Source organism: Lytechinus variegatus, chromosome 3 (assembly GCF_018143015.1).
Source record: "Lytechinus variegatus isolate NC3 chromosome 3, Lvar_3.0, whole genome shotgun sequence".
Classification (NCBI taxonomy): domain Eukaryota; kingdom Metazoa; phylum Echinodermata; class Echinoidea; order Temnopleuroida; family Toxopneustidae; genus Lytechinus; species Lytechinus variegatus.
Window position 1 is genome coordinate 33,588,844 of NC_054742.1, and position 6,305 is coordinate 33,595,148.

The following is a 6,305-nucleotide window of genomic DNA, read 5'->3' on the forward strand; positions in this document are numbered from 1 at the left end:
TACAGGGCCCTGTTGCATAAAAATTTATGTCATAATGACATAAATTTCGATCATGACATAAAATCATGCATAGCTTATGCCGTTGACATAAATTTCGTTGCATAAAAATATTTATGTATTGTTTTAGCTTATGACGCGATTTAATCATCATTACATAAACTGAATAGTCATGAACGAGCCTGTTGACATAAACTTGGCATAAGTTGTCATTTTTCAGCCGCAGGAAGCTCTTGCGAAAAAGGGTCTTCGGCTTTCTATTTGGACGGGATAGAGGCCTATTTTGGTATGTATCAAATTTTCATTGTTGTATATCGTAGATGATAGATATATCTCACGTTCTGACCAAAATTAAAAGTTTCTAAGTATGAGGAGATGTTTTAAATAAATCATTATCGCCGTCAATTTTTTGTAATGATTGCTCGGATACTCTCCGGCTGCTCTTAGCCGTACAACGCCGGCAGTGCTAGCCGGAGGTTCCGGCGTCTGACAAAGACAAATAATGCATGGAATCAACAACAACAGAACAGTGTTAAATAATCTTCACGACATTGAACATTGATTTTAAGGTTCGGCGTCGGATAAACACAAATAATTCATGGGATGAACACTGACAGAAAACAGTTTTAATTAATCTTCACGACATTTTATTGGACATTTTCATTCATTGATTTGAAATTAAAGGTTTTTTAAGAGCATCACTGTTCTTCCTTTCCTGGAAAGATCTACATCTAGGCCTATGTTAACATTACTCGTTAGGCCTAGTCTAACGTTAGACTTAGAGCCGAACTGTCTAAGATTAGACTAGACACTCTAGAGTCTATACAAAATAGCTCTGTCACTCACCGTGAGGGCCTAGCCCAGGCCTAAATAATTAGTTGTGCTGAGCCTATGTTCGGAGATTAAAAAAAAAAAACCTTAAATTTAGGCATGTCACTGTCAGTGTCAATGCAGGGCCAGGCCCTAGCAAGTAAAAGCTTGGCCCCTTTATTAAGTGCTAGTCTAGATCTATTGTTATCTAGTTTTCTATCTAGGACTAGATCAAGTCTAGGGTCTAATTTAGACTTAGTCTAGCTCTAAAAAAATCTAAGTTAAACTTGTCTTAGTTACTTAGGTGAGCTGAGCTGGCCCTACAATTTAGTTTAGACTCTAGTCTAGGCCTACCCTGGTTTGGGCCTTGGTCCTGGCCAGTGAATGAGGTAGTGCAGCCCTGCCCCTGGACTGAGTCTGGCTGGGGCTCCTTCCATTCATATTTTTATTAATAGATCAAAATCGAGACCTAATCTAGTTTAGCAATACAAGAGATCTAGAATAGATCTAGCTCAGGGCCCCAAAATTGTGTTTACATCATTAGCAAACTAATCATTTGTGGGGCCTATATATCATTTATATGAAACAAGTAACATTATAGATCTACTAGAACTACAAAAGTTACTTTAGATCTATTCTATGTCTAATCTTTAGCCTGACTTTTTAACTCTGACATCAAAATTCAAATACAATCTAGTATATGTGTAGGTTATAACTTAGACCTTTGGGAGACGAGTCCTCCGCTGCCGACGCTACGGTGATGGAGCCCCCTGGGTTTTTGATAGAGCTATGGAATAGGGTGTCTAGCTCTAATATGATATTAGTTTCTAGTGCCAGGAGTAGAGGCCTAGATGATTTATTAGTTGGTAGATGTGCACTTCAATAACATGTGTAGAGTATAAGACCCTAGCAGCGAGGGGGGGGGGGGTTCCCTCTTCGTTCAGAAAAAAAACAACAAAGTGATTGGTGTGTAATAAAGGTGATAAAATAATTTAGAAAATCCTGGGTCACCCTCTGTGTTAATGAAGAATGGAGACTACTGAACAGGAAGGTAAAGAAGGGGGGGGGGAGAATTACACACTGAACTAATTAAGTTAAACACTGAACTGAAAAGACATGTAACTTCACGAAAAACTGATGACTATGTTGTATGTTAATATCTAATAAAGATATTAATGTACATCTATGATGGATTAATTTCTATTAATTTTCAAATCAGTGCACAAATAATATGCTTGGAGAAAAGGCATTTCAGTTACTGGTAACTACAGGATTTGGTTTCTGATCTGTGAATAAAAATAACCATGACAAATGAAATTCTCTTGATGACTGTTATTAAGAACTCCTCATAGTATATTCTATTCCTTTTACCTATTTACTGTAAAGAGGATTTCTTTTAGATCAGTTACTAGAGGGGTGCTTTTTTTAGAAAACAAAAACTGGCAATTTGAAGTAAAGAAAATCCCTAATTGTATGAATAATAGAATTATAGGGCCTACAATTACTTATCAAAACCTATCTTCACTAGAAGCATTCATACATTGAGTGTGTAAATCATTTTTCTAACATAAAAAAATGAAGCCTAAATGAATCACTTGTACTTTCCTTAGTAAGTGATAAAAGGTTAAAAAAAGTTGCTTTGTTATTGTTTGCACCCATAAAGTTCGTTTGCTCAATAAAAGGGGCAACATTCAACCTTTTAAGGTGCATAATACTTAAAGATTAAAGATGTTCAAATTTTTAACCTCTATTATATGGTTCAAATCTGCGCCCTATATGATGATTAATATAACTTATGATACACCCATAAAGGTGCACAAATGGGTATAATTGCTCTCATTAGCACCCCTTATTGTACCAACCCGTAAGGTTCAAATTCAAGTTTGAAAGACTAGACCTCATTTGCCTTAAAATAAAATATTCTGTATAACTGTACCAACACCCCTGTCAAATATATTTGACAAAATCTGTAATGATAAAAATATATTTTTTAAAGAAGGGACTTCAGTTGTTGTTGTTTATACAAAATGTAAATATGAATTCATTCTCATCTGTTACTATATGAAAAATTTGGTATTCACTTTTTAACAGGTGACCCACACAAACGGTGAGAAGAGGTAAAGAGAGAAAGGGGCACAGCAACTGGAAGGAGAGGGAAGTCCAGACACTCTACCACTGTCTGCGATTGAATAAGAAATTTCTCTTTGGATCAGGGGGTCAAGCTTCTAGTATGAAGGTGAGTCATTATATAAAGTTGTGTTTATTGAACATTCTACTTGTAAATACAAGTATACTACTGTACGGTAATATTTATTCTTGTCTAATTTATTATTCTTAAGAGCAGTTTCAAATGTGATGTCCTGTTCTAGTAATTTTCAAATATGAATCTCTTAAAATTCATCCACATCTTGTAATAAATACATCTTAATTTTACTCACAAAAATGGATAATATCAATCTCGTGATTTTTTTATAGAAATTCAAGTTTCAATTGGCAACTGAGCCCTCTTAATATTTCAATTAATGATATTATTATGGAATGCATTCACAAAAATATGTAAGAGCAACAACAATGCAACTCGTCAAAGTGAAAACAAAATCTAGGAAGGCTATTGGATCCATACTATTGTAACAATTATTTTCCACTTAACTTTTGCAAGAGATTCAGATTCAGTTGATTTATATTTTTATTAGAATCTCAACAAAGAGGCTAACAATGAGAGCTTACAAGCATAAACGCAATTTAAGTGCATTTAAGAATAAATAGTAGTAGTAGAAGGGTATATTTTCATTTTCAAGTAACACCACATATGAAAATTTTCACAAATGACTTGATTGAAATTAAATATATTCTGACTTTAATTATAAGTATATAAAAATGATATTCGAAAGCTATTTACCCAAGTTTTATTTAACATTCTATATTTTTTTCAATTATGTCTGTGATTGCAATCTCAAAAGGCTCTTTCATAATCTTTTAGAGATACATCATACATGTAAATGTATGTGAACACTTTACTGTTATCAAGTTGAGTTGCTAAAGTTGTTTTCACTGATTCTTCTTATTTCAGATTGTTCAAGACTCAAGACTGTTGAAGAGGTGACGTCATGGACCTGGTAGCACCTGGCAAGGGAACTAAATTACATTACTGTTCAACCTCAGTATCCTAAAAACGGTTTAAAAATTTGAAATTAAGAAAAGTACTAATTTTCATTTTTTCAAAGATAATAATCATTATATTGACATTGTGGATATATTTTATGATTATCATGAAATTATTATAATGTTAATGATGATAGGTCATAATAATACAAATGAACAATAGGTAGAAAAGAAGACAACCAAGAAGGAGGAAGAGAAGAAGAAAAAGAAGAGGGGAGGAAGAGAAGAAGAAAAAGAAGAGGGGATGAAGAGAAGAAGAAAAAGAAGAGGGGTGAAAAAGGAGAAGAATAAATTACAACACTGTGAGTTCCTCTTCATGATATTACAGAAATCTTCATCTCTTTTAAGTGGAAATATCTATTAATAATGTAATATATAATGATATGAAAAATACATTTTATTTAAATCCATGTTCCACTTTTAATCATGTTTATAAAGTCATAGGACAGGTGACAAGATAAAATTGTTTCACAAATTTCTAGTGTGTATTTATTTTTAAAGTAATAAATTTACATAAAATGTCATTCTTTTTGCTTCATCTCTTTGTTGCTTTTATTGAATCGGGGGGGGGGGGGGTGGGTCTGGTCAAAATATGATTTGCCCCTCAGAACACACTTGTTTCCCTACTAAAAATAGTAATTAATATTTGTAGAAAATTGTAGGATTATTTTTATAAACTCTAAATATTGTCCCATGAATTGTCAAATTTGGAAAGTAATTGATTGAGGGCGAGAAATGAAAATGAGATAGATCTATGTAGAGATGCAAAGATTACACTGTATAAGTAATAGTGAGAAAGCGGGGGCGAGGTGAATTAGAATGGGAGAAGGGAAATGAAAAAGTTTAAATGTGAAGGAGTCATTAACAGAGATAGAGAGATGTATAGAGAATTGGTTAGATAAATTTCGTGAATGATAGTGGCCTAATCTCGGAGGGAGGGAGATAATGCAAGCGATAAAAGGATAAAGCATTTTTTTTTGGGGGGGTTACATTTGATGAGAGAGAGATAGAAAGAAAATGGCCAGGTGCTCAAAGATGAATAAATATAAATGATTGGTGACTGAGGTATGGATTAAGGGATACAGGTGGTATGAACGTGTCCCAATTAAGGCACAAAGCCGTGATGAGTAGTGGCCCCTCATGTGCACTCCTCTTGGAATTTGGGCAATAAGTGAGCACATTCTAAAGTGGACCCCCCCCCCCCCATCGCCCCATCTCTAATGGCCAGTTTTTGGCACGGATTAAACCCCGTCTCTTCTTTTTTATTTAGGCTTCTTTATTTGTTTTTTTTTTCATGTCAAACATTTTCTTGAAGAAATTCCCCCATTGAGAATTGGTTTAAACTATAACCAAGAAGCAGGAACCAATATATTTTTACCTAATTTAGGGCAAATAGTATGTGGTAACCATGGCAACATGATTTCCGACACACACAAAATATGTGTCTCTCACATCTTCACCTCAAACTCAATATGTAAACCAAATTTCATGAGAATTGGTTGAAAATTGATCTAGTAATTAAATCTGAAAGTTTTTTTTACCAATTTTATGTCATATAATATGCCGTTACCATGGCAACATGATTTCTGACACACAAAATAGATTTTAAACCTACGGGAAGCAATTCAAATTCCAATACCAACGCCAACACTGGACTTGAAATCACCCAATGTATGTACCAAATTTCTTTTTTAATCACATTTGAATTAAGCACAAAAGGGGCGATTCTAGACTGAAAGTCAGAGTTATTATCATCATTTTGGGAGGTAGGGGTGGTGCTTGAAAAATATGTGGCGTTGATATAAATTATGTCATCATTCCTCGGAAAATGTCCTATCGTCAACGAAGTAAACACTAACTATTATGCTTAGGCCTAGTTTTGCTTATAAAAATAAGGGAAAGATTTATGATTGTTCGTTTTTCAAATATTGAAAGAATACATCATATGCTATCCAATGACACAAAAATTATTTCGAAAGTCCAAGTAAAACTCAAAATATCATCAAATTACAGAGGGCATAATTATAGAAAATGATCGTAAAATTACCCTTAAGTCACTTATTGCAGAAAGCCGCCGTTTATGTCTTGATTTTAATCACGACATAAATTTATGTCATTCAAATGGATTTATGTCATGATTTTATGTCGTGATTTAAGACATAAAGCTTTATGCAACGGATTTATGTCAATATTTGTGTTTATGTCATGATTTATGCTATATGACATAAATCGTGACATAAATCATGACATAAATCAATACATAAACTTTTATGCAACAGGGCCCAGTTTTATTTCCAAGACATGCAATTCATGCAGCCGGCCCCCTACGTCAATAA

At 33.8% G+C, this 6,305-nt stretch overlaps 1 long non-coding RNA gene across 1 annotated transcript; it reads left to right on the forward strand.

Moving 5' to 3' along the window:
- On the forward strand, window positions 1-3,950 carry LOC121410830. The gene is made up of 3 exons (XR_005969381.1): window positions 1-283; window positions 2,899-3,043; window positions 3,878-3,950. It is a non-coding gene; the product is annotated as an uncharacterized LOC121410830 (long non-coding RNA).
- The last annotated feature ends 2,355 nt before the right edge of the window (window positions 3,951-6,305 follow it).